The 27,638-nt window shown below is 47.5% G+C and overlaps 1 protein-coding gene and 1 non-coding gene across 6 annotated transcripts in view; one reads left to right on the top strand and one right to left on the bottom strand.

Annotated features, from left to right (window-relative positions):
* Nucleotides 1-27,638, top strand: part of TRIO (trio Rho guanine nucleotide exchange factor) — a 363,874-nt gene that overhangs the window by 96,152 nt on the left and 240,084 nt on the right. The window lies entirely within an intron of this gene.
* On the bottom strand, nt 3,068-3,139 carry TRNAC-ACA (transfer RNA cysteine (anticodon ACA)). The gene has a single exon. It is a non-coding gene; the product is annotated as a tRNA-Cys (tRNA).

Below are 27,638 nucleotides of genomic sequence, written 5' to 3'. Positions count from 1 at the left end.
CTATAATACTTTGGCCACCTGATGCGAAGAACTGACTCATTGGAAAAGACCATGATGCTGGGAAAGATTGAAGGCAGGAGGAAAAGGGGACGACAGAGGATGAGATGGTTGGATGGCATCGCCGACTTGATGGACATGAGTTTGAGCAAGCTCCGGGAGTTGGTGATGGACAGGGAAGCCTGGCGTGCTGCGGTCCATGGGGTTGTAGAGTCGGAGATGACTGAGTGACTGAACTGAATACGCAGTATTTTGAGAAAGATCTTTGTTTGCTTTACACAGCAGTACAAATTATATATTATACATCGTGTGCGTGTGTGCTCAGTTGCACCCAACTTTTTGCAACTCTATGGACTGTAGCCCACCAGGCTTCTCTGTCCATGGGATTCTGCAGACAAGAATACTGGAGTGGGTTGCCATTTCCTTCTCCATAGGTTGATTTTTATATTGTTGGACATAGGAAACTTTTCAGTTCTAAAACTGATTTTTTTTAAGCATTCTTTGCATTCTGTTTCTTCATTTTAAATAACACGACTTGAAGAAGGCAAAGCAGTAACAGTTAAACATGTATTTGATCATTTTAGGTTATTTCTTCCCTTGGCCCAGACACGCTATAATTTTATTTGCTTCCACTTTAACACATTAGGATGTGCTAGTCATATTAGTAGTGAAGCCTCTTCATGCCAAGTGTGGGACAAATTATATTCCATGCAAGCTGGGAGTATTTTTTGTAGCAGTGCAATATATTGAGTGCTATAATTTTTATTAAAATATTAAATTGCATAATTAAAAGTAGACTATTTTATCCCAACATCCTTCGTAATAATAATAACACTAACCAACCACAGCCCTTATGCTGCTTAGCATGTGCCAGGCATTGGCTTGAACTCTTGACTTGTATTAACTCTGATCCACATTACTGCACTGCAGGGGGCGATGTACTCTTTTACAGATGTGGTTACTGAAGATCAGAGGAGTTAAGTGACTTATCCAAAGCCACACAGTTCCTAAGTGACAAAGCCAGGCTTGGACTCCAAATGATGTTCTTAACCACAGTATTGTTCTCTTTGATGTTTTGATGTTTTCAGCTGACTGATGGAAAGTTCTTTTCTCCATTACATTAATATGTCCGTAACAACGAGAATATATCTATATATATAATAAAACACTAAATCTCTCTCCTCTCTCAAACTGTGTGTCTTTGTTAGATTGTGGGTTAACAAGGAACACATAGGAGACCAATCTGATGTAAATCTGAAGTCTGATCAATCTTTATGCTTGTAAATATGATTAAAATTGATATGGTTTTCCCTTCGGGGAAGCTTCAGAAGAAGAAAATAAAGTGTTGTCTGCTGGGCAGAGAGGAGCTTCTGCTTCCGTAGCCATTCTTTCACACAGATGAATAGTAGGAGGAAGCCCTCATAGCGTGTGGGACCTTTTTATCTACTCCTTGATTGCCATTCAGCAAACACTTAGGCTCCCACCATCCTCTGCCTTGTGGGAGAGGAAACCAGTCATGGGAGACACAGCCCACCCCCTGTGAACTCGCTGTCCACTCGGAAAGGTGAGTTACAGGTGGGCCTTGCATCACCCTGCCCGTGAGTCCCAGCTCAAGGGGCTTGCAGGACAGACACGCCGTGACGAGCCGGGCAGGTCCCCTCCCTCGGCCACAGGGTCAAGTCCAGGACGTGGGGTGGGGAGGAGCATGGGTGGGGGTTGACCCCTACTGTGGCTCTCACTCCCGGGCTTCTCCATTCCCTACAGTGTTTGGGGTGTTGGCACCCCTGTTCCTGCCCTGGCCCCCATTCTCCTTTCCTCTTCATTCACATTTACCCTCATTCCTCAAGGTTCAGCCCACATCTTAGGAAAGAAAAAGAGTTATTATTTTTTTAAGTTTAACTTTGGGGCTTCCGTGCTGGGTCCAGAGGTCAGGACTCTGGGCTTTCACTGCCAGGGGCCCAAGTTCAATTCCTGATCAGGGAACTAAGATCTTGGAAGCAGTGCGCTGCCTGCCCCCAACCAAAAGAACTTTAGCTTGGATTCGAGGCTATATTCCTCAATCCTAGTTAACTTCCCTCCACCCCCATTAAGTTGTTCTCAGCTTCCAGAGTCTGTGGATGGTTTTCCTTTATGTTGGTAGTGCTTGATTAGTTTCCATGTACCTACCATAATGGACACTTTCATTATGAGAATCTCTTGAATTAGAAAATGATTTTACTTCAGCTAGAGATGCTAATGACAACACAGTGTTTTATAATGAATGTAGTATCTAGGTTTAAAAAAATATTCAGCAGGTGGCTCTAAGCCATATGCCTTCCCCCCCCCCAGCATTTGCTTTTCTCATACATTTATTAGGAAAATGTATGTCATGAAAATAATTAGGGGCATTAAAAGACCATATTGACTTTTGTGTGCTGGGAGGTTTTTTCCCCCTTAATGGTATACGTTCTTCATTAGTTTTTGTCTTGTATGATTAGTTTTCAGTTTAGGCCTGCTAGTAGCCTAGAGCCTCCTAATTCCTCAAATAGAAGATATTTCTTTAAAAAAAAAAAAAAAAAAGTAGAGGCCTTGTCTGAACTTCCACTTGATGTTCCACGAGCTAGCTAGTATCACCGTACGCAGCAGGACCACGGCGGCAGAGGATGGCTCGTAGGAAAGAGTGGCTCAGGTCCTGCATGGGGCCTGCTCGGCTGCACAGCTCAGTCACTGCCTGTCAGAGGGGAGCTGACTTAGCATTTTATGCTTCGGGTCCATTAGTTAGTAACAACATCATGCAAAAATTTTGAGGCCTCTGGACAGAGCACTTTAACACAGGGCCTGATGTTTCTTTCATGTAAATAGATCCTAACACTGTAAAATATATAACCTGTTTTTCATGACGATGGTGATTTTTGCTTTTGAAAAGTTGCTCATTTGGGGAATGCATCCTGAAGAAAACTGAAAGTGAAGTCGCTCAGTCGTGTCCGACTCTTTGCTACCCCATGGCCTGTAGCCTACCAGGCTCCTACGTCCACGGGATTTTCCAGGCAAGAGTACTGGAGTGGGTTGCCATTTCCTTCTCCAGGGGATCTTCCCCAGCCAGGGATCGAACCCAGGTCTCCTGCATTGTAGGCAGACGCTTTACCATCTGAGCCACCAGGGAACTTGATGGCCTTTTTAATATACAGTGTTCAGGGTGGCAGTGTATAGGATTTCTGGCCAGCGGTTCAGATGGGTCCATTGTAAGTGGGGCAGTGCTGTAGGAAAGGCCGAGCGTCATCTCTGAGATTGGAGAGAACATGGGAATCGATGCTTTCTTTCAAGGCTCTCAGAGATGCTGCGTTTTCACAGTAGCATGCAGAATACTTAGAGCCAGCTTATGGCCAACTTTCCTGAACTGGTTATTCATATTCTAGAACATGTTTTCCTACAGAATTGATACTAGTGACTAGGCTTTCAGGCCAGCTGCTAGAAATCAGCCTGCCTTGTAACCTCCATCAGGACTGGGTCCGGCTCTTCTAAGCGCTTAGAGTCATCAGAGCTGGACGCACAGGAAGTATGAGGTCTGGGTGTGCACAGGAGTCAGCTTGAAGTTGAGTTGTTTTGTTTTTTTTTCAACTTGTTTATAAAGTATAATTTTACCAAATTACTGTTAAGTCATAATTAGTTTTAAGGGAAGGTTTCCTTACATCTGGAAAACACAGATGCAAACCAGTAATTTTTCAGATCAAAACCATAAAATTATAAGCATATTTGTCAGCTCATTCAGTCCTTCCATTAACTTTTGTGAAGTCAGTAGGTTTACCATTAGAATCCTTCAGTTATTTAGTCAGTTCAGAAACTGATATTTATCCTAAAGTCCTTTCTGTAAATCTTGAAGAGAAAGAATTTTTGTGAGAAACTTGGTTGGTGCTGTGACAATACTTTTAAGATATTAACTAGAATTATGACTGAGGACATTTTATCCGGACATACCAGAAATGTAGAAACTCCATATAATTTCTATATTAGTAACATTTACCATACATATAACCTGAGATGCATTACTCACTTGACAATATGAAGTTGAGTATTTTAACATTGAATGCTGCCTGTACAAAACTCCCTGTAGCAAACACTAAACTATTGCTTGACATAAAGTTTGTGAAAAAGCACATCTTCTGGGTCAGTGATGAGGGCGTTTGTCCAACGCGTCTCTGATACTATTTCTGTGTAACTTTCGCCATTCTCAGCTTCTGACATCCACACCCTGTCCTGTGCTAGGCCCGCTTGTCCATGGTGTTTAAATGTGGTTTTTGTGAGAGCTCATTTGCACCTGTTGAAAACACTGGCATAATTTGTACATTGGTAAACCCCAGAAATCTGAGCCTTCTTTCACTGGCGCTTCCTATTTCAGCTAGAACATTCTTTCCGCATGTGCGTGATGGGATCTGCACAGTTTTCAAATGGTTCAGTCTTTTCTCTGTGACAACGAAGTTTCTGATTCGGTGGGGGACACCCCCGCCTCCACTTCTGAATGAAGAAAAGAAGGGCTTAGATTATTTTTGAGGCAGCTGCTAACAGCAACCATGTTTTCTTAAGAGCCGCGCGTGTCATCGTGTAACGATGATGTGTGTTGGCCCAAGCTGGGAACAGTCCTGCTGGAATGAATGGGCGATGCCTCGGCCTGGAGGAGCCGCCTGGTGTGACCCGACAGCCTCAGCAGCCGGCTGTTTGTGCGCCTAGAACCAATTGTAAGGCCGTCTCCGCCTGTGCACACACCAAGGCCGTTGAGGAGGTTGAGTGTCAGAGGGTGTGGGGGGCGGGGTTGGGGTTGGGGGGCCTGAGTGCTCCAGGATCCAGGATGACTACCGGCCTGTGGTTTCGCCAGTCACGGGTTAGACCTCTTAAAGCCCACTGTGCCAGATGACCCCCATTCTCATTAAATGATACAGGCTGTGGCATCAGCTCTTCTAAGTAAATATGCGCTGTGCTGTGCACAGTTGCTTAGTCATGTCCCACTCTTTACAGTGTCATGGACTGTAACCTGCCAGGCCCTCCTCCAGGGATCTTCCCAACCCAAGGATCGAACTCAGGTCTCCTGCACTGCAGGCGGATTCTTTACCATCTGAGCCGCCAGGAAAGCCCTTAAGTGAATATATTTGGTGTCTATGCCAGACAGAAGAAGATTGAAGCTGCAGAAGAATGGAATGTGAACACTGCTTGATCCTTCTGGAATGTAACTTTCAGTTAATAATGTAATGAGAAAAGCAGTCATTATCCTTGGTGTGTTTAAATACCTTGTAAATTTTTCTTTCCCTCCCACCTTGGAAAGTCTCTCTTATCTGATAAGCAGTTGTAAACACTGTTTCATTGTATCCCTTGCAACAGTTTAAATCAGAGGGTGAAAGCTCAAAATAAACAGAATGCCTTTTTATAATAGAAAATAAAATGTTAATCACAGGATCAACAATACTAAAGCTATGTCATATCTCTCTGAAGTTTAAAACTTGATTAAGTAGGTGTTAAAGTAGGTGGAAATTCTCTGGTTTAATATCATTCAGGACTGGGAAGTACACGGGCTTGATTTCTTTGTCAGTATTTTAAAATAACAAGTCTGTCCGTAGAATCTCATTGCTGCCTTGACTGAGCTGTGGGGACCTGGGAAGGGACTAACAGAGATGGGCTGGCTTCGCCTCACTTGCCTCCACCTCTGGCTGGCTTCTCAGGTGGGTCCAAAGCCATCATTTCTCTTCTGGCTCTTAGGATGGAGATGCTCTGAGTGTTAAGGACCTAGACCATCCTAACCCAACATATCGCCCTTTCATCCAGCTCCAAAGCCTTGTGTATTCCCCAGTTCAACCCCGTCCTGCCCCCTCCCCCAACCATTTCTGCAGAGCAGCCATAGGGAAGCGTTGTTGTTGAGTAAGTCATGTCCGACTCTCTAACTCCATGGACTGTAGTCCCCCAGGCTCCTCTGTCCTTGAGATTTCCCAGGCGAGAATACTGGAGTGGGTTGTGTTTCCTTCTGCAGGGGATCTTCCTGACCCAGCGATCGAACTGCATCTCTTGCATCAGCAGGTGGATTCTTAAAGGTGGATTCTTAACGCTGTTGGTTTCTTCTTTCAGCTCTTCTTTCTCCAGTGCCCCCTCCACTCACACATCCTCTCTCCTCCCCTTCACGTGGCGGCTGGGGACAGGGGAGGAAAAGGGTGACCATCTATTGTAGCCCCCAGTCTCCGCAGCATGCTCCTAAATGCTGGTGAGGCACACTCCAGTGACCTTTTCCAGCTCCCCTCCAGAGTCTGCCCTGGAGGTGCAGCCCCTTCCATCGCCCCTGCTGAGCCTCCCGCTCTGTCCCTGGGCTGGCCGGCTGGCCTCCTGACCTCTCCTTGGTCCCTCTGCCCACACCAGCAGGATGTGTGTCCACCCAAAGTGGAAGGAGTCAGCCGCAGAGTCTGCAGCCCTCTCTCCTTCCCTCACCTCAGCCTGCGGAGCAGGGGCGCTATGCCAGGAAACACTGCCGAGATGGGACCGGCATGCGAGTGCGTGGGCATGTCTCCCTCTGCCCTGGCTGCAGGCCTGAGTCAGGTCCGCACAGTACCAGAGCGAGTGTCCTGGTACTGTCACAGCTGGGGATTCGCATTTTGCTGCCATAATACCTTGTTTTATGTATGGGTACAAACCTCAGAATTCTAGGGAAGCTCAGTCTGAATTACGGAAAAATGCAATAGTGTACAGTTTATTTACAGCTGTCGTGATATACAACTTTACATGAACAGTTTTGTTAACTCAGGAGTCCTATTAGGGTGAAAAAACGTCTTTTAAGGAATTTGTTCTTATAGTTTAACTCAAATTGAAGTCACACTGAAGAAACTCATAATCATTTGAACCTTGCTTTGGAAAATGCACAGAATTTGTGGTCGGTTCCTCATAGTACTCACATACGCAGTGTAGGTTTGTAGTGTAAGAATTTCTGTTGTAGAAATTAAAATGCGTCTTGATTTTGTTTCAAGATTTCACAGTCCATGCTGAGAGAGCAGAGTTCACGAGTTAGACTTTGTGGACTTAGACATCTTAGTAAAAAAGATAGACGGCTTGCTGCCTTTTTGCCTTGCTTGGTTTTGACTTTAGAGTGTGGGAAATTTAAGTGTATCAGAACATCATGGGGTTAGTTGATAACACACCAGAAGGAGTCATGCATGTGTTATATACCTCTTTTAATTAGAAAGACAGAGAATGGTCATCCTTAGGCTTGTGTAGCTGAAATCTTGTATCATGCCCTTTTGTAGTATTCTTGCTGGGAAATCCCATGGACAGAGGAGCCTGGCAGGCTGCAGTCCACAGGGTCGCAAAAGAGCCGGGCACGACTCAGCGACTAAACAGCAACAACCCCTTTTGTTAAGGCAGCTGCCGATGAAGAGTGTTGAATGTGTGTTAGCAGCGCTGACTGCCACTTCAAAGCGATATTGAGTGGATTGGGAAAGTGAAAAGCATTGATTTGAACCGTTCATTACTTTGATGGTTAATTGTATGTAAGTGGGTGGATTGAATACACAGGGAGCTTGTTGGAGCCAGGGCTCCAGGCTGTGTCCCTGGACCCCCTGATGTGCTGTGGGGGTGGGTGGGACAGGAGCCCTAGGTCCTCCCTGAACCTCCGCCCCCTGAGGGTGCTCTCTCCCACTGTTCTGAGCCCCCTGAAAATTCTGGGTGCCTGGCACAGACGGGGCACTGCCCTCAACACCGGTGAGCCAAGACACAGCGCTCTCAGGTGGGGAATAGACAGGGTGGCTTGCCCTGTGTGTGTTTCTCAGAAGCAGACGCGTGGCTTCCCTGTTGATGAAAGCCATGAAAATGTGCACAGGAGCCTTGCTGGTAAAGCAGATTGGAAGCAGAGAGGTCGGATGGTATTTGTGATTTATTGATGTTGGAGTTCTAGAGCCTTCCTAAACACTGGGTGAGAGATGCTGTTAACTCTGAAGCTCATGACACGGTCAGACGCTGGCTAGGGCCTTCTTGTTTCCTGCACCCATCACTCTGGGCCAAGAGCAGTTTACAAAGGGAGGGGGTGAGGCGGGCACCCCCTCATTACTTGGGCTTCAAAAACAGCTGAACTTTCTGGGCTTTAGAGGAGGGAGTTACTGAGGGGCATGTGTCCCATGGATCAGGCTTCCTTTGTCCCTTCATATAAGTTTAATTTGCATGTGTTGAGGTCAAGCCGCCAGACAGACTCCTCAGCACAGATACTCTGTCACTGGGACCAGAGGGTAAGGTTAGTGCGATCTTAAAAGGCAAGTGCATTTGCTCACAGGACACGTTTTGGAGCAGGGTTCTTGGTAATAACGTCATTCTGGGCCTGCCCGTTCAATAGAATTGTTTTAAACTGAGCAGAGCCATTTTGGACCGGGTGACAACCCGCCTGGGGTCCTTTTGGAGGACCCAGAGCAGCTCCATCTGACGGTGGGGAGGACGTGGAAACCAGGTATAAATCTGCAAACACACCACATCGTCGGGGATGGAGAGCCGAAGGTGATTGGGAATAACACAAATTCTGCCGATTTCTTAACTAGTACATTAAAAAAAAAAATTTTTTTTTTCCCCTTTTCCAGTTTTCGGAACTACCCTGTTAAAAAAATAGTGCGCTCGAAGCACAGGGAAAGGATGAATATCAATTTGTTGGTGAACCAGCTGCTCGATCTTATCATCGTGGGGGCATGTTTTATTTTTGACGCAAAGGAGAAAGGAGGGAGGTTCGGCCCCCAGAGCTGCAGCCTCCGCCAGCCCAGCTCTGCGCGCTGCTCACGCAGCTCTCCTCTGCACAAAGGGGATGATGTAATCTTTTTCACCGCCGGCCACGTGGCTAGCGTGCATGCCGTCACTGTCTTCACGGGGGTACCTCTGCGCTGCCCCGACCCGCCGCCTTTGGAAGCAAACGGCATTCCTCTTGCCAAGGCCGGTCTTCACCTGCATACACACGCGTGTGCCCTCGCACTCCTGGGTCACGTGGGTGACTTTTTTTCTTGCAGAAAAATGACCCAGGCAGGCATGTTGTAGAGAGCCATGCGGGCAGTGTGTGCACACATTTAAACTTGGGGGAGGGGACTCCGTTGCCATGAGCAACCACTAGCCTATTTATTAGAGGGGTGCAGTGCTCAAAGCTGCCCCGCCTCGCACTGCTTTCCCGCAGCGCACCGGAGCCTGGGGAGAACAGGAAGGCGGGACCCCGGGCAGCCGCCCCTACGGAGGCGCAGCGTTTCCGGCTGAACGCGTCCTCCCACGTGTGCTGCCTCTCCGCGGTCCTTCCTCCGTGGCCGTCACTCCGTCCTGTTGATGGAGGGCCTTGACTGCGGCCATGGACTGCGCCCTTGTTTGTTAAGCCCGGGGTTAAGCGCTTTTCCTGCACTGGCTTGTTAGGTTCTGCCAAGAGCTTCTGAAACGCACGTTTACAGGGGAAGACTGTAGCTGAGGGCAGGACAGGCGGGCGGCGGAGAGTGGGAAGGGGGGCCATGTTGCGTTTCATCCCTGCTTATTTTTCTGCCCCGAAAGAAAGGATGAGATTTGGAGCCTTCCTTCTTCCTGTGCCTCCCCGGGTTCTCTTCCCTGTTGTTATGAGTCCCTGGCTTAGTGACACCAAGACAGCTTTGCTCCTTCAGGCCTGGCGTTCTGGGTGAGGTGATTTTGGCGGGTGGGTGCAGCTACCTGAAATATTGGAAGAGACTCTCAGGCTGGCCAAGATTGTTGGCGGAAAGAGAAGGGGGCAACAGAGAATGAGATGCTTGGATAGTATCACTGACTCAGTGCACATGAGTTTGAGCAAACTCTGAGAGACAGTGGAGGACAGGGGAGCCTGGAGTGCTGCAGTCCGTGGGGTCGCAGAGAATCAGACCCAGCTTAGCAACAACAACAACCTGAAATTCCTAAGGGATTATAAGATTTCCTTGGTTTGGGAGAGCCCCACGCCTCTGGGAACCTTACTGTGGAAGCTGCGTCAGCACTCGTTTTGATCAGCATTTCTGGGCTGCTCGCAAAGTAACAGAGCTCCTTAATCCCAGAGTCTGCAGGTGCCCAGTCTGGAGAATCTGCAGCCTTGAGTACATGGAGCTGGAGAGGAGCGCCTGCCAGCCAGCCCGCCTGGCACGCATGCCTTTTGCTGCAACAGCCTGGCTTGCTTTCCTCTCCTGGCGGTGCAGGCTCAGTTCTGGGGAGCCATGAACAGGGGTGTCCTGCCTCTTTATTTACTGAGCTGATCTTTGAAGAGCACCACTGCAGGCAGCTTTTGCTGCTTTCCGCGCTCCACCTCGCCGAATCCCCGCAGTGTCCCTGGGAGGTGGGGACTGCAGTGGACGGTGGGGGGTGGCCTGGAGTCCATCTGCAGAGGGGTGGGGATGGCCTAATCTCTGGACAAAGTGGCTGCCGATAGAAGCCCTGGGATCAGGGAGTGATGATTTCAGAAAAGACCATTTTCGTTTCTTCTCTAAAATCAGAAGGGAGGGCCGTTAGCAATGAAGGTGTTCAGGTGTAAAAGGGAAGCAGAGCAACCTTGTATCTTAAAACCGTGCTCTTCTTGGCGAAACACAAGGTGATTCCCAGGTGAAAGGGTGAGCCGAGGTCGAGGATTTGAGGAGACCAGGGTGGGGAGACACCAGCCATGGTGGCTCAGGCGCCCCAGTGGCTGGCAGCCCCTCGTCCCTGTCTGTCCACCTGGTAGATGGTTTCATGTACGGGGGGTCATCAGCATGTAGGATGACGGTAAATAAAGCCTAAGAAGCACATACTTCCCAAGGGGCTAGCCTTTAAAAGATGTTCTCCCTAAGATGCATGTCTTCAGCCTGAATCAGATCCTGTAGGATAAGACACTGAAACAAAATTACCAGTTTGGCTTTGTTTGCACTTATTTACAAGAGGAAAAGGTCACCTTCTCACTGTATACTCAGTAGTGTCTCGTTCCGGATTTTGTCTCATTAAAAAAGGAAGCGTCTTTTGTGCAAGGCTCAATGGGCTGGGGCTCTCCCAGCTCGTCTGTCGATAGATCTGGTTGCTCTTCACTCCCGCTGGTTCTGCCTCCTGCCCTTCCTCGCCCTCCAGCCCTCCAGCCTGACTTCCATCCCTCAGGTCTGCCTTCCCCTCTTTGACATAAAACATACGTGCTCCTTTCGGGAGCCTGCGCAGCACAGGGTGCCGGAGCAGCAGGCGAGCTGACCTCACTCGGTCAGGTGGCCCCACCTGCGTCACTGAGGGAGCCACATCTCTTCTCAATGTGGGGGCCTGTTCCAAGGGGCACCCGTGCTCTCTGTTGCCAGCTCCGGTAGCAGGGATCAAAGATGACCCAAGAGCCCAGGCAGTGATCAAGCCATCTCTTGAACGTTCCTTTAAGACTGACCTTTCCAGGCCTGGAGTACTCCCCTTAGACAAGCTACCTGCGTACAAACCCTGCGTGGGTTTTTCTTTGGTCTGTGGCTCCTGCAGCCCTGCCAGGGGAGCAGGGGGACGAGGTATGCAGCCATTCCTGCTTCTGCCAAGCTCGTGGGGAGGGAGGAGGTGCCGTGGAGGGTGGCCATACCCTGGGCAGACTCCTGGCAGGACCGGCCCGCACACTCAGGGCTCCTGGACTTGGCCATACACACCATCACCATTTATGCCCCTGGGGGAGCCTGGCCCAAAGTTCCAAGTCGCCTGTTGATGTGTTTGCTCAAGGAAGCACCCTCCGCATCAGCAAGCTGTCTGGTTAGTTGTGCGGGTTATCCCAGTCAGTCCACTGCTTGTCCAGCTGTAGTTAAGAGGAGCTTGGCTGAAGGAAAGGAAGTCTGATTCCAGGGGAGATGGGAGCTCTGTTCTGTGTTCACCTTAGGGAGGGTGTGCATTGAGCACCCCTGAGTGTGGAAGAAAAGAGCAAAAGCTTTGGAAAGATATTTATTAATAGCTTATTATTTTCAAATATCTATTTGGGGGTATATAAGAGACTACTTATATATGGTAACAACAAATTTAGTGTGTTGAAAACCAGAGACATTACTCTGCTAACAAAGGTCCGTATAGTCAAGACTATGGTTTTCCTCATGGTCATGTTCAGTTGTGAGAGCTGGACCATAAAGAAAGCAGAACGCCAAAGAATTGATGCCTTCAAACTGTGGTGCTAGAGAAGACTCCTGAAAGTCCCTTGGACAACAAGGAGATCAAACCAGTCAATCTTAAGGGAGATCAACCCTGAATATTCACTGGAAGGACTGATGCTGAAGCTGAAGCTTCTGTATTTTGGTCATCTGATGCGAACAGACGACTCCTTGGAAAAGTCCCTGAGGCTGGGAATGATTGTGGCAGAAAGAGAAGAGGGCATTGGAGGATGAGATCATTGGGTGGCATCACTGATGCGGGCAAACTCCAGGAGATTGTGAAGGACAGAGGGGGTGACGTGCTGCAGTCCCTGGGGTCGCAAAGAGCTGGACACGACTGGGCAACTGAACAACAGCAAAGAGACTACTGGTACAACAACACATTTGTAACTGGGGAAAGGTAGTAAAGTTCTTTGGTGATGGAATTCTTGAGCAAAAGCCTTTGAAGAACATTGCTTTAGGGCAGCGGGTCTCCTAGTACACTTCCAGGCTCCCAGGAACTTGTCAGGAGATCTATGAGGTAAAGCTGTTTGCATAGCAAAGTCTGAGCTGTTCCTAACTCATTCTTTCCAAAGGATATAGTGAGGTCTCCCAGGGTCTGCCTGGCAAGTAACATCACAACAGATTAAAGACAGTCAGTTGTGAGAATCTACATAGTCTACCAAGCCAGACGTTAAAGTCAGTCTCTAAAGTGTAGAACAACGCCAGCCTTCTTTTTTTTGTATATTTTGGAAGTACAGATTTTCAGGTGGAAAGTCTTCCTTATTTAATATGTAACAGATGTACTATCTTTAAAAATATTCTTGGTTTTAGGTTTGAATATGAGTATCCGTATTAGATACCTAGATATTACGTGGCTGGACTTGTTGGCAAGCAGAAACTACGTAAACCAAAGCTTTTTCGGATCCTCAGTGCTTTTTCTAAATTGGAAGGATAATTGCTTTACAGTGTTGTGTCGGTTTCTGCCGTACAAACATCAGGCATCAGTGTGTGTGTGTGTGTAGTAGTGTTGCAGTGTTAATCGCTCAGTTGTGTCCGACTCTTTGCAACCCCAGACAGTAGCTGCCAGGCTCCTTTGTCCATGGGATTCTCCAGGCGAGAATACTGGAGTTGGTTGAAAGCATTGAACCTGGGTCTCCTGCGTTACAGGCAGATTTCTTTACCGTCTGAGCTACAGGGAAGCTCATGCATGCATGCGTGCGTGTGTGTGTGTGTGTTTGGAGGTGTGTGTGTGTGTTTGGGAGTGTGTGTGTCCCTTGTCTCTTGAGCCTCCCTTCCACCCCTCTCTGTGGTTTTTACTGATGTAAAGGGGTCTCGCCACCAAACCTTTGAGGACTGCTTGCTGTGATCGAGGTCTGGTGGGCGGGTCTGGGCCTTGCAGTCCAGCAAAATGCCCAGAACAGGAGTCGGGGGAGGGCCCGGCGGGGAGGCCAGGAAGGCAGGGGCCCCTTTGTGCCTCTCCCTGGCGCATCCTCCCTGGGGGAGGCATGGTGGGCTGCTTCTGGCCTTCTCCCCCCGCCATCCCCTATTTCTGCTCCAGCCCACACCAGTGGCATGATTGGACTCTCATGTATTAAATAGGCTTTTGTGGGAACCCCTGAGACCCTAAGACCACCCTATAGCCCTATTTCTTTGAGAAGCTCCACTCCTGAAATCCAGCAACGGCAGCCTTGCTGACTGAGTGTTGGAACACCCTGGCCGTCAGGCAGTTAGAGACCGAGTTCGTGTGCAGGTCTCCACAGCAGTTCCTTTTTGGCAAATCCTCTTAAGGAATCTTAAATAGGAGGAACTATGAGGGGAATTCGGTTGAGATAGAAATAGAAAAGGAAACATCTGGAATATCCTGTTCTTGCGGGCTCAAACTTTCCGGACAAAATGTGAAACCCTGGACTACTGTTCTGTTAGCCCAGAGAGATCGGAACCTAAAAATAATTTCAGGCCAATCTCTTGTCCAGTAGCACGCTTGTTTTTGTTTCCTAGTTCAATTCATTTTGGAGAAAGGTACCGAACGGTTGTCTCTTTAACAAAAACATGCAGGCTCATCTGACAGTGCCCGCTTCAGTGAGGCTGTACAGTCCAGCCATTTGGGAACATGTTTGGCATCACCATGTAACCTCTCAGCCCAGCAGTTCCTCCCCTAGCCTGCCCCTCGGCCCAGAGATGCTCTGGAAGTGTGTTCTGGGAGACACGTGGACACGGCTGTTCAGGCAGCATCATTTATAAGAGCAAAATGGGAAGACAGGGCAAGTTCCATGAACCCGAGTCACAGAGTGGAGCATTAAACAGAGCTCAGCGCGCACATGGACACAGACGAACCATCCAGACTGGATCAAGTTGCAGAGAATGCGTGTAGTATGATTGCATTCCCATGAAGCCCAGAGACAGGCCAACGGAGCGATACGTCACGCAGCAGTAGATTCAGAAATGGCGAAACTAAAGAAAAGCTGCTGCTGCTAAGTCATGTCAGTCGTGTCCGACTCTGTGTGACCCCATAGACGGCAGCCCACCAGGCTCCTGTCTCTGGGATTCTCCAGGCAAGAACACTGGAGTGGGTTGCCATTTCCTTCTCCAATGCATGAAAGTGAAAAGTGAAAGTGAAGTCGCTCAGTCGTGCCCGACTCTTAGCGACCTCATGGACTGTAGCCTACCAGGCTCCTCCGTCCATAGGATTTCCCAGGCAAGAGTACTGGAGTGGGTTGCCATTGCTTTCTCCAAAGAAAAGCTAGGGAATGGTTATCCTGAGAGCTGGCATAGTGGTATGTCTGGAGACAGGAGGTGGGCACCGTCAGACCAGGGCATGGGGGAAGCCTCCAAGGAATTGGCGGTTTCTGGTTCCTAAACGGGTTGCTAATTTCAAACACACACCAGTAACACATATACACACCTTCATACAGACCAGCTGGGTGGACATCCTCTTCTGAGTCTGGGGCCTATTTTTGCCTGTGCTTTCATTTTAGTAGTTGAAAGAATTAGAAAAATTGATTTAAAACCCTTTTTGTCTTACCATACAGTGAATAATTGAATATTTAAAGCCATCAGGGCTCTTAGAAGTTATTTCCTGTAATAGCACCCACCCCTCCTCCTGTTTTGAGGTTTCGAGGTGGAGAATTGGCCGATGTCATATTGTGAGCTTTCACAGAACCATCTGGGCTTGCTTTCCACAAGGAACAAAGAAGGGAAACTTAGTGTGGCTTTTTCATCACTTTAAAAACTTATTTTTGAATGAGTTTGCCTTTAACAAGTGGACAGGAGGAGAAGGGGATGACAGAGGACGAGATGGTTGGATGACATCACTGACTCGGTGGACATGAGTTTGAGCGAGTTCCAGGAGATGGTGACAGACACGGAAGCCTGATGTGCTGCAGTCCATGGGGTTGCAGAGTTGGACACGACTGAGTGACTGGACAGCCTGGGACAGTGTACACACGAAGGCCAGCAATTTGGGTGCTGTTCATCGCCGGGACTTACCACGTGTCTAGGGAAGAGTCCTGTTTATTCCCGTTCATCTATTAAAATGAGAGATGACTGTGGATTAAAACGAGAGATGGAATGTGGAAGATGAGGACAAAAAGCACTCTATCTGCCTTCTGGCCTTGGGGTAGTTTCGCAGGGGGTAGGGAGGGACCTCCTCCTGTTGGTTTCAGGCTTTCCTGGGGGGCAGGACTCGTGCAGGTGGGGGCCACAGACGTGGGAGCCAGGTGCCCTCTTCCTTGTGGCGCCAAGCCAGGTCACGCCAGCAGTCCCCCAGACTTGGTGTCCCTAGCCAGCAACACCCTTCAGTCCCTCCCCACTCCCCCTTTGAAGCCTGGAAAGGTATCTTACTCCAGTGGATGGGCTGCTGACAATAGAGGGTTGGAAAGGGAGCACTTTTTCAGTTATTAAAATGTTGATCGTCACCATTTTACTCCAGATGTCTTCCAGAAAGTTGGTTCCTTTCATGTGCCTTTCAGTCTCATCAATTTTCACTTCTTATTGTATTTTGGTTTGCCCCCTTCCACAGGACAGGCTGAGCAGGACCCTGAGACAGCTCAGGTGTAAGCTGGGTGCCCCTGGGTGGGGGGGGAGTGTGACCATGAGGTCAGGATAGCTGCAGACTCTTAGGCAGAAGAGAGGCCTTCCCAGGTGGCTCAGATGGTAAAGCGTCTGCCTGCAATGCTGGAGACCTGGGTTCAATTCCTGGGTCGGGAAGATCCCCTGGAGAAGGAAATGGCAACCCACTCCAGTATTCTTGCCTGGAAAATTCCATGGACAGAGGAGCCTGGTAGGCTACAGTCCATGGGATCGCAAAGAGTCAGACACGACTGAGCAACTTCACTCATTCACTCACTTAGGCAGAAGACTACTCTGACTTTTGAATTGCCTTATAGTTCCTTAAATTATTTATAGTCCATCTCATGCATGCGTGCTCAGGAGGCAGGAATTGCCAAGGTGAATCGCTGATTTTTAAAAAGTTTTTTTGGTGGGTTTCGATGATAACTGCCCATGATGCATCCCCTTATAGAATGCAGTGATCGAAGGTAAATGGGCCAAGTTTACCCAAATCCATTACTTAAAAGCACTTACCAAACCTGTCGGAGAAGGCAGTGGCACCCCACTCCAGTACTCTTGCCTGGAAAATCCCATGGACGCAGGAGCCTGGTAGGCTGCAGTCCATGGGGTCGCTAAGAGTCGGGCACGACTGAGCGACTTCACTTTCACTTTTCACTTTCATGCATTGGAGAAGGAAATGGCAGCCCACTCCAGTGTTCTTGCCTGGAGAATCCCAGGGACGGGGGAGCCTGGTGGGCTGCCGTCTATGGGGTTGCACAGAGTCGGACATGACTGAAGCGACTTAGCAGCAGCAGCAGCAGACCTGTTCATCTGAGGATAAGCTGCTTCCTCGGAAGTCAGTGGTCGTAGTACTTGGCGTTCTAGGTGCTGTTAGCCCGCTGGGTAGTATCCTTGGGATTCTCATCCATTCCGTTTCACAGATGGAGGTGCCTCCATGGTCTTCCCACTGCAGGGATGGAGACACGGCAGCCAGGTTCCAGCCCAGACTCCTCCTTGCTGGACACTGTAGTCCCTTGACAGGAAATTTCCTTTCCAGTCCTGGCAGCTCGATGTCAGGTGCTGTCCATCAGTGTTTAACACCGGGGAAGGGGTGGTGGCCTGTAGCTTTAACACCCCGCTCCATACTCCCCGCTCACCTGTCGGGTCTGCGCCATCTCTCCCTGGGAAGGAAGGAAGTCTGTAACCCTGGGCGGTCCGAGCACCTGGGCAGCAGGTGTGCTGAGGTCCCAGTGCCTCCTCCGGGGAAGGCCCTACAGGTGCAGGCACGGGCTGGTGGATGAGGGAGCCCCACACACCTGCATGTAAATGTCCTTCCTGCCTGTCTGTTTGCATTTCTGTACTTGCATTTGCATTTCTATACTAATTGGGAAAAAATGTTCCCTGGGCTTCCCGGTGGAGAGATACTGCCTCTTTTCCTCGCCATCAGGGCCTGAGCAATTAGGGGATCAGAGAAAGGAAAACAGGTTCCCCAGCCTGCATGGCTTAAAAGCTTTGGGTCTTAGCCCTCTCTGATTGGAGCCACCGGGCAAGTCTAAGGAAGTCAGCTTTCCGGAGAGCTTACCCTCCCCTACTCCAGCACCTCCTCCCCCATCCAGTCCTCCCACCTCCACCTCAGTTTCTTATTGCGGACCCCACAAACGAGCAGGTAGAGACCCCACGGATCACGGCTGCTCCTGCCGCACCCCCTCCCCGCCCCGAGCAGGTCTCAGCCCCTGGAGTGTCAGTGGGGGACCCAGGTGGGATGGTAGCATTGGGGTCCCGCAGTTGGAGTGTCTTCCGAGTTCGTGAGGGTCCATGCCCCCACTGGAGCACTCCTCAGCCTTGCTGGCGCCACTGTCTGAGCCCAGAGTGAATCCAGGGCGGAGATGCTGCCAGGCGTGGGCTGGTACCTCCTCCAGTTCCCGGGGTCTCCAGCAGCGATTCCCTCCCAGAGGGGCATGTCTGTCCTCTTTCCCTTGGGAATTTGCATCTCTTTTTTTTTCCTTTTCTCAATGAATATGCATGAGAATCTCAAGTGAGAGATGAGTCAGTCCACATTAAACCCATTTTTTATGTCAAAATTTGTTTTGCCATCAGTGTATCTGAATTTATGTGGCTTAATAAACATATTTTAAGCAGAATTTATAAAGTGTACTTTTGTGGGTATGCGGAGGGAATTTGAGGTGAAGGAGGTGGGAGGGAGAGGCGGTTAGAGAATTGAATTGGATTTCTTTGTCTTTTTTTTCCCCATTAGCCAGATGCATTACTTTTTCCAACTCTCTTTGTTGTTTCTTAAATTTCTTATTAGGAATTCAGTAGGAAGGTTAATAATAGGTCCTATTTATTAGAACTTCTTTTCCCTGCTTGCAAATGAGGGTAAGGCAGGACACCAGTACCTGAATGAAAAAAGTTTCTTTCACCTTAAAAGGCAGTGAGTCCCAAAGGCTAGGTTGCCCTGATCAGAGTTCAGTCAGTTCAGTTGCTCAGTCGTATCTGACTCTCTGCGACCCCATGGACCGCAGCACACCAGGCCTCCCTGTCCATCATGAACTCCCGGAGTTTACTCAAATGCATGTCCATTGGGTCGGTGATGCCATCCAACTATCTCATCCCCTGTTGTCCCCTTCTCCTCCTGCCCTCAATCTTTCCCAGCATCAGGGTCTTTTCCAATGAGTCAGTTTTTTGCATCAGGTGGCCAAAGTATTGGAGTTTCAGCTTCAGCATCAGTCCTTCCAATGTGTGTTCAGGACTGATTTCCTTTAGGATGGACTGGTTGGATCTCCTTGCAGTCCAAGGGACTCTCAAGAGTCTTCTCCAACACCACAGTTCAAAAGCATCAGTTCTTCGGTGCTCAGCTTTCTTTATAGTCTAACTCTCACATCCATACATGACTACTGGAAAAACCATAGCTTTGACTAGATGGACCTTTGTTAGACTTGCCCTTCTCCCTGGAAGCCACCACCCAGCAGTGTGGCCTCAGGACTAAAACTCAAACTATCTAATACCCTATTGAGCAGTCATGTCTTATTACGCTAAGTAGAGGGATCTGCAAGAAAGCTTCCAACTTAACTGTAAGTTGCATTTGGAATTCAGCCCGAAAGAAAACAAAGCAGCCACAGACACCACTTTTCTTGATTTCTGAGGTGTCCTTGCTTAGTGGGAGGGCGTTGCGCAGCCCAGGTCTCACCCTGCTCCAGACTGGCTGTCCTCCATGGCCAGCAAACATCCCAAGGGCAGAACTAAGCTTGCTCCCGTGGGCGTCCTCAAGCAGCGGTTGTGTCCCAAGGTGTCTCAGATACCGTTATTTCTGAGAACGTTTCTGGAAACAAATGAAGAAAATTTTCAAAGCAGAATAGGTTTGCTGAATAACCGGGGCCAAGCACCTGTATGTAAGCCATCAAGTGGGCTTCTGATGACGAAAGAGATCATTGTCCTCCTCTCTTCACATGTTACAACAATATTTATGCTTTGTGGTTTCCACCCTTTTAATTTTTTAAATTTAAATTTATTTATTTGTAATTGGAGGATAATTGCTTTACAATATCGTGTTGGTTTCTGCCATACATCAACATGAACCAGCCGTAGGTATCCATATGTCCCCTCCCCCTTAAACTTCCCTCCAGGAGCCCCATTTTCTGTGTCAAGGACTTAGTTTTAGTGACAGTGATGGATATAAAATTTCAGTGACAAAAATCATAATTTTAGATGGATCTGTGTAGTTAATCACAACAGCATCTACATCTCTTGTAAATAACAGTACCTGTACTTGCAAGGCATATTTATTTGCCCATCAGACTCTGCTTGTTATGTTCACACTGTCAAGGCTACTGCTTGGTCTAATACGTTTTTTGTTTTGTTTTATTTCGTTTTAGATAATAAGCTTCTTAAAATCAGGAACGTGTCATTTAGGGGGAGCATTTTGAGAACACCGTGTGTAAATATGTCCTTAATGAAAGCCAAGCGATGACAAGCATAATTGTAAGCTTCGTCCGAGGACTGTACTTTCTACTTTTTGGTAGAAAGTTCTGCCAAATTCTTTGATCTTTCCTGAAGACATATTTTTCTAGTGAATATTTGTTGAAATTAGATCCAAATGGAAGTAACTTTTCAGTTCTTCAGTTAAAAATTTCATTTCTTTGTGACATTTACCGTATGTGATGTGCTAATAAGGGTAAATGAGTTAACAGGAATTTTGAGGCAAAAAAAAGGACATACTGCATCATCTTTTATTTAACTGGAGGAGAATTGCTTTAGAGTGTTTTGTTGGTTTTTGCTGTACAACAGTGTGAATCAGCTATCAGCAAACACGTACCCCCTCCCTCATGAGCCTCTCTCCCCAACTCCATCCCACCCTTTTAGGTCATCACAGAGCACCAAGCTGAGCTCCTTACACAGATTCCACCTGGCTGTCTGTTTTACACATGGTGGTGTATATTTCTTGCTGTTGTTTAGCCACTAAGTTGTGTCTGACTCTTTGAAACCCCAAGGACTGTAGCCCGCCAGGCTCCCCTGTCCGTGGGATTTCCCAGGCAAGAATACTGGAGTAAGTTGCCATTTCTTTCTCCAGGGGATCTTCCCGACCCAGGAATTGGACCCATGTCTCCTACATTGGCAGGTGGGTTCTTTACCACTGAGCCACCAGGGAAGCCCAGTAGTGTATGTAGAACCTACTGTATCTTAACTTTGCTGAATGCTTTAGTAGAAACTTCGATATTGTGTATGTGTGATTTAATGTCTCTGAACATAGCTGGTTGCTGACTTACAATGGTTTAACTTGAGATTTTTTTCACTTTATGATGGTGTGAAAAGCATACACATTCAATGGAAACCATACTTGTAATGTTGAACGTTGATCTTTCGGGGCCAGCCTTGTGCGGTAGGCACTCCCAGGACATGCTTGCCAGTGACCCGGACCCGCAGCTCCCAGACAGCTGCCCATTCACAGGGGTAAACAACCAATACACTTAAAGCTGTTTTGTACCCAAGACAAGCCGCCCTGGTTTTTTTGTTTTTACTTTCAGTACAGTATTCAATAAATTACGAGACATTCAGCACTTCATTATAAAATAGAATTTGTGTTAGATGATTTTGCCCAATTTTCAGCTAATGTCAGTGTTATGAGCACGTGTATGACGGTCTTGCCTAAGTTACGATGTTCAGTAGCTTAGGTGTATTAAATGCATTTTCAATGTAGTAAACTTCTGACTTTTATGATGGGTTTATCTGGATATAACTCCATTGTAAGTTGAGGAGGAACTATACGGTATTTTCGTTTAGATGCAGTCTCTGGACGCTGGCACTCGGACTGCACGGAGATCAAATTAGTCAGTCCCAAAGGCAATCGACCCTGAATAGTCATTGGAAGGACTGATGCTGAAGCTGAACCTCCAGTCCTTTGGCCACCTGACGTGAAAAGCAGACTCTTTGGAAAAGACCCTGGTGCTGGGAAAGATTGGGGGCAAGAGAAGGGGGCGACCGAGGATGAGATGGTTGGATGGCATCACTGACTCAATGGACCTGAGTTTAAGCAAACTCTGGGAGATACTGAAGGACAGGGAACCCTGGCATGCTGCAGTCCATGGGGTTGCAAAGAGTCGGACGTGACTTAGCGCCTGAACAACAACTGGACATTCAAATTAATTGGTAGCTTATTAAAATATTCAACCTTGATTTCTCTCTTTCCCTTTAATGGAAGGATAATCACCATAGTGTCTTGAAGACAGAAGGGATTGATAAGTGTTTGCTGCTGAACCCAAGGAGCTGGGAGGAAGATCCATGGGGAGGGTTGTGGCTTCTGCATCCTGGCTGCCTTCTATCCCTTCTCATGCCATCTGAGCAGCAGGGCGTATTCAGAAGCAGAACCTTAGCATTTTAGGGTTCACGGAAAGAAAGCTGGGGCCTTCTTTGTGAAGAGAGGCAGGAATAAACCTAAATTAAACACAAGTCTTGGTTCATAGATTAGGGAGTAAGTCCCTTTAACTTAGATGTGCAGACTGGCTGCAAAACTTTGGCTTGGCCTCTGTGCTTGTTTGTTCTGTACCCTTGATGCTCCTGGTTGGTAACGAGGCAGGTTGTCCTGGGTGACGTACTCCAGATGTGTTGGGATATTACTGTTTGTGATAGATGACACCCGAAGGGTTTGGAGTGCTGTGGGGGTGCAGGGTGGGGTCTCATCCAGCACTGGAGGGCTCTCCAAGGCTTCACAGATGGGGTGGGATTGGTCTGTGGAGGAGATGGGAGGGTAAGGGCTGTGTGTGTTCATGTGTGTGTGTGCATGTTGGGGGCTGGTTCTGGCTGATTGGGGAACAGTGTGTGTGTGTGCAGGTTCAGCTGTAAGCAAGGGTGGTTCACTGCAGGCCGTTAGAATTCCTGGAGAGGGTGTGGGGAGACGGTCCCGAATGGGGGTGAGGAGTAGTGAGGCTGGAGGGGTAAGCAGGAAGAGATAAGAAAGCCTTCCTCAGTGATCAGTGCAAAGAAATAGAGGAAAAACAACAAAATGGGAAAGACTAGAGATCTCTTCAAGAAAATTAGAGATACCAAGGGGACATTTCATGCAAAGATTGACTCAATAAAGGACAGAAATGGTATGGACCTAACAGAAGCAGAAGATATTAAGAAGAGATGGCAAGAATACACAGAAGAACTGTACAAAAAAGATCTTCATGACCAAGATAATCACGATGATGTGATCACTGACCTAGAGCCAGACATCCTGGAATGTGAAGTCAAGTGGGCCTTAGAAAGCATCACTACGAACAAAGCTAGTGGAGGTGATGGAATTCCAGTTGAGCTATTTCAAATCCTGAAAGATGATGCTGTGAAAGTGTTGCACTCAATATGCCAGCACATTTGGAAAACTCAGCAGTGGCCACAGGACTGGAAAAGGTCAGTTTTCATTCCAATCCCAAAGAAAGGCAATGCCAAAGAATGCTCAAACTACCGCACAATTGCACTCATCTCACATGCTAGTAAAGTAATGCTCAAAATTCTCCAAGCCAGACGTCAGCAGTACGTGAACCGTGAACTTCCTGATGTTCAAGCTGGTTTTAGAAAAGGCAGAGGAACCAGAGATCAAATTGCCAACATCTGCTGGATCATGGAAAAAGCAAGAGAGTTCCAGAAAAACATCCATTTCTGCTTTATTGACTATGCCAAAGCCTTTGACTATGTGGATCACAATAAACTGTGGAAAATTCTTCAAGAGATGGGAATACCAGACCACTTGACCTGCCTCTTGAGAAATCTGTATGCAGGTCAGGAAGCAACAGTTAGAACTGGACATGGAACAACAGACTGGTTCCAAATAGCAAAAGGAGTACGTCAAGGTTGTACATTGTCACCCTGCTTATTTAACTTATATGCAGAGTACATCATGAGAAATGCTGGGCTGGAAGAAACACAAGCTGGAATCAAGATTGCCGGGAGAAATATCAATAACCTGAGATACGCAGATGACACCACCCTTATGGCAGAAAGTGAAGAGGAACTAAAAAGCCTCTTGATGAAAGTGAAAGTGGAGAGTGAAAAAGCTGGCTTAAAGCTCAACATTCAGAAAACAAAGATCACGGCATCCGGTCCCACCACTTCATGGGAAATAGATGGGGAAACAGTGGAAACAGTGTCAGACTTTATTTTTGGGGGCTCCAAAATCACTGCAGATGGTGACTGCAGCCATGAAATTAAAAGACGCTTACTCCTTGGAAGCAAAGTTATGACCAACCTAGATAGCATATTCAAAAGCAGAGACATTACTTTGCCAACAAAGGTCCATCTGGTCAAGGCTATGGTTTTTCCTGTGGTCATGTATGGATGTGAGAGTTGGACTGTGAAGAAGGCTGAGCACCGAAGAATTGATGCTTTTGAACTGTGGTGTTGGAGAAGACTCTTGAGAGTCCCTTGGACTGCAAGGAGATCCAACCAGTCCATTCTGAAGGAGATCAGCCCTGGGATTTCTTTGGAAGGAATGATGCTGAAGCTGAAACTCCAGTACTTTGGCCAGCTCATTCGAAGAGTTGACTCATTGGAAAAGACTCTGATGCTGGGAGGGATTGGGGGCAGGAGGAGAAGGGGACGACAGAGGATGAGATGGCTGGATGGCATCACTGACTCGATGGACGTGAGTCTGAGTGAACTCCGGGAGTTGATGATGGACAGGGAGGCCTGGAATGCTGGGATTCATGGGGTTGTGAAGAGTCGGACACGACTGAGTGACTAAACTGAACTGAACTGAGGGGTAAGCGGACGTCAGGTCTTGAGGACCTCTGTGCCACGTCTCGGAGTCTGGACTTGATTGGACGTGTCGACTGAAAAATACAGTCACAACCTGAAAGTAAGAGTTATTTTATTTTGGTGGAGATGTTTAGGACTCTGAGCCCAGGAGAAGATAACTCTGAGAAAACTGCTCTAAGGAGGTAGGGGCGGGAAGTCAGGCTCTATGCAAGTTTGCAACAAAGGGAGCAGGCAGTCTGAACATCAAAGATCAGGTATCAAGTTAAGGAATTTATAGCATTCTGTGCAGGGAAGGATGCAAGCCTGTGGATCCCTGAATTCACTCCTTTTGTGTGCAGCTCAGCTCTCCGGGCCAGTCCTGCTTCCTTGTTCATCTAGCTGCTTGCATTCTCCTAGCTCCTCAGCAGTCACCGGGGGGTGGGGGCTGGTGGCATCTGCTGGATCGCAGTTTGGGGAGCCCTCGTTCACATTTGGAGGCCAGAAATCACTGATGGCAGTGACAGGTCTTGTTTATTAATATGGCAGGAGATATTTTCATTTCACAGTAGCCACTGGCGAATTTTAGGGGAGTGGATTTGGGAGATGTGCATTCAGGGGGAGGGTGCCAGAATTAATTCCAGGGAGTCATGAACATCCATTAGGAGGTTGTTGGAGGCACACACGTAAGGGTCATGCTGGCCGGTGGACACAGTACTCCCGAGTGTGCAAGAGAGGATGGGGGCAGGGCCAGCCCGGGTTCCTGGTTAAGTCGTGCGGTGGGTGGTTTGTGGGGCCCGGTACTGCACTGGGACCCACACCATGGGGAGCAGGTCTGGGAAGATGCGCGTGAGTTCGGGGTTAGATATTTGGAGAAGACCGTACCCCAGGCACCTGCGCACTGGTTCACCACCCCTCTTTGTTCCAGCCAAGACTGACCACAACCATCTCTCCCCATAAATCCTACATCTTAGACGGCATCTCTCATTCTGATTTCCTCTCGCCACATTTTTCCACACTTGTGTGTCTCTCACTGTACATCCTTACTACTCATGTTGCTTTGCCAAACACACTGCGTTCAACAAAAGGACCCTAGATTACGCTGGATGTTCAAGTCACCCCAGATCAGAGCAAATCAGTGCATACCAAGAGGAGTTTTAATACCACCCATTTATACCACTTCTCTCTAATCGAGAGCCTTTTTGTAGGTAATAATCAAAAAGATATTTAAGGGAAAGAGTAGAGTTATAGCTTTATTTTCCAAAGCCCTTTACAGAATTTGATTGTGATGTGCATTAAAAAAATACACATGTGTATTAGATTTTTTTCTTATTTGGTAGATGGTTAGGGTGCTACCATTTATGGATTGTTTGCTGTAATGATTAAAGAAGTTGCGTTTTAGCAGTCAGCCTTGGTTGATTTGATCCAGTTGTATCATTGTATGACTGTTACTCGTTGGCTGCAAATTAACTTTTTAAACAGCTTTCCTGAGAGCTGCTCCTTATGTAAAGCAAATCTTACTTGATGTCCGTCAGTGCACAGAGCTATATGTCTGCAAGTGTGTGTGTGTGTAAATGTAAATGTAGTTTAGCATGAGTGATAGGTCCCAAGATGCAGCCTGGGGAGCTTACTCCAGAGGCCTCTCTGGCAGTACCAGCATAAACACAGCCAGACGGGTTCTTTCTCTTGGCATTAGACAGACATGAGGATAAGGTTTCTCTGCGCTTGGCCCCATGCTGGCCCCCGGGGAGGCAAAGATGAGTGGCACATCTGGGCACATGGTTCTTTTTTGATTTATGAGATTGTAGAACTTCCACCCCCCCTCCTTTTTTTTGGTACTCCTCTTCCTATTTTGACTGTTGGAATATTTCCTTTCATTGGCCTATTAGTTATGCTTTTAAATTAACCTCTAACACAGTTACCATGTAATTAAATCGTCAAATGTTAAAAATTCTACAGATGTTTTCATTACAGTAAAGTATGTGTAATAGTCAAAATATTCTTGTTATGGTTTCTTTTTTGTGTATGTGGTTATTTTTCTTTGTTTTTCTGTATTTTGTGCTCAAGACATTAAAAGTCAGAGCTCTTTTAAGTTGAAACATTCTTAACGGCCTCGAATCAATCAAACCTCTCTCGCAGTATGATGTTACAGGCTATTGCTTCTAAAATTATGTGAAGGAATAAATCAGTGAGCCTGACAGTTATTATAACCATAAAGGTTATAAGTAAAAATTATAATGCTGCAGTATGAAACCCCATCCATATTCCTGCGTGGTGGCCTCTGAACATGTCCCTATTCTTGGTATAAACACTTCACTTTATATGCAGTCTGTTGCCGCTGCTGTTCAGTGGCTAAGTCGTGTCGACCCTCGTAATGGTCTTGTGTGTGTGGACTGCACTTACAGATATATGGAAAAACAATATAAGCCTTGCATTGTTTTGATTTTTTATATATTAGTAAAAAAAAGATACAGCATTTGATTTACAACCTTGTCTCCTCCCCCCCCCAACATCTTCAGAGAGGATGCAGGCTTACAGAAAATGCTTTCTTCCTACGCAACACTGATCTCAGTGCTTGCCGGGGTAAAAGCCCTGATAGCGCAAACCGCGTGCCCCGCGCGGCACCGCTCCCCGTGATCCGTGACTAATCCTGCAGGCACTGCAGAGAAAGGTCCGGACTCGGAACTGCGGACGGCCTGCCTGGAAAGGGTGACGTCACCTCTGTCTGCGCGTGCGCGCGGCCGCTGATGCAGAGATGTATCACCCAGCTCTTTGTGCTCTGGGGTGTGTGTGCGCGCGGCTCTCCCCTAAATAAAGTAATGAGTAAAATTCGGTGATCACCACCAAGACTCCGTACTAATAGGAACCCTCCAGCTTATTGCTGCACGTTGCTTTTCTTTGTTCTTTCAAGATGCTGCTTTATTAACTATTTTTTTTTTTTTGCCGCCACAAGCTGTGTTTTTATAAAGATGGGGAATCTTTGCAGTCCTCCCCCACTTTCAGGTTTCCCACTTAGTAAATACTAAAGTAGAACGGCTGACGGGCAAATGCAACCTCTGAAAACTGAAAATGGATGAGCAGGGCAGTTTGCCTTGTCTTTTAGGGACAAATCCCAGTGAAGGAGGTGAGGTGGGCTATTCAGAACAAGGTGGCAGTTCATTGGTTACAGCTCAAATGGGGAAGAAATGACAGTATTTCTTTTTCCTAACACTGTTTTTACTTAAAAAAGAATTGACTCATGTAGTTAGAGGATTAGGTATAATTTCAAATGACTAGTAGTATATGTCAGTAGTCCCAGGAGAAATATGGAGGGAAAATACTAACCTGTGTTTTGGTTTA

This window comes from Bos mutus, chromosome 20, assembly GCF_027580195.1.
Source record: "Bos mutus isolate GX-2022 chromosome 20, NWIPB_WYAK_1.1, whole genome shotgun sequence".
Taxonomy (NCBI): Eukaryota; Metazoa; Chordata; class Mammalia; order Artiodactyla; family Bovidae; genus Bos; species Bos mutus.
Note: the sequence above shows the minus strand (reverse complement) of the source record. Positions and strands in the feature narration are given on the sequence as shown.